Raw genomic sequence first — 902 nt, forward strand, 5'->3', positions numbered from 1 at the left:
AGGAAAGTTCCTTTCCTGCTATTTATTGTTCTTTTTTTTCCCCTTTGAAAAAAGGCATGGCTAATGTTTCCTTTACCATTACCTACATCATTTCTCATTTGGTCCATATTCCATCAAAACTGCTTGCTGAGATTTGCAGTCAATCCTCAAAATCTGGACAGTTCAGCTAAGACCCCAGGAGCTGTTTACCCTCTTCACAAATGTGATCATTTAGCTTCCTTTTGCACTCTCAAAAATGATCCTCTAAATATTCTTAGTATAATCTGGCAGCACCAAAGAAAGGAAGCTGAGGCTCCTAGACCACTTTTATCACATTCTGAGTATTTTCTATTCTAAGTTTAACTTATCTACCTTTGGCAAATTGCTTTTGAGAGGTTTTTGCATTTGTTTTCACTGCATGTAGTTTCCTACTGTAATATATCTCATAACCTTTATTTTCAGATGCACAAATAGTCCCCCTATCCAATTCCATATTTGCTAACTTTATTCCTGATTATTGCTATCCTCATCCAAATAAGATCTATCAATTCGGATTGTTTTCATACAGATCTAAATATCTTGTTTGCATGTTGTTATCTGTATTATCCCAGCTTTGTCTAAAGGGAAAAAGGCTAAAGTTCCTCTACAACATACTTTGTCGTACAGAAGTAGACAGTCATTTCTCTAAACAACTTTTATATTCTAATCTTGTGAAGACTGTACACTTAAAAGAAGCTGGGATCATTTTCTTTCACAATTCTCATCTGCCTTCTATATATCTACTTTTACTTTCACTCATATCAATTCAGTTCAGTCGCTCAGTCATGTCCGACTCTTTGTGACCCCATGAACCACAGCACGCCAGGCCTCCCTGTCCATCACCAACTCCCGGAGTTCACCCAGACTCACGTCCATCGAGTCAG

The sequence above is a fragment of the Bison bison genome, unplaced genomic scaffold (assembly GCF_000754665.1).
Source record: "Bison bison bison isolate TAMUID 2011002044 unplaced genomic scaffold, Bison_UMD1.0 scf7180017851087, whole genome shotgun sequence".
NCBI lineage: Eukaryota > Metazoa > Chordata > Mammalia > Artiodactyla > Bovidae > Bison > Bison bison.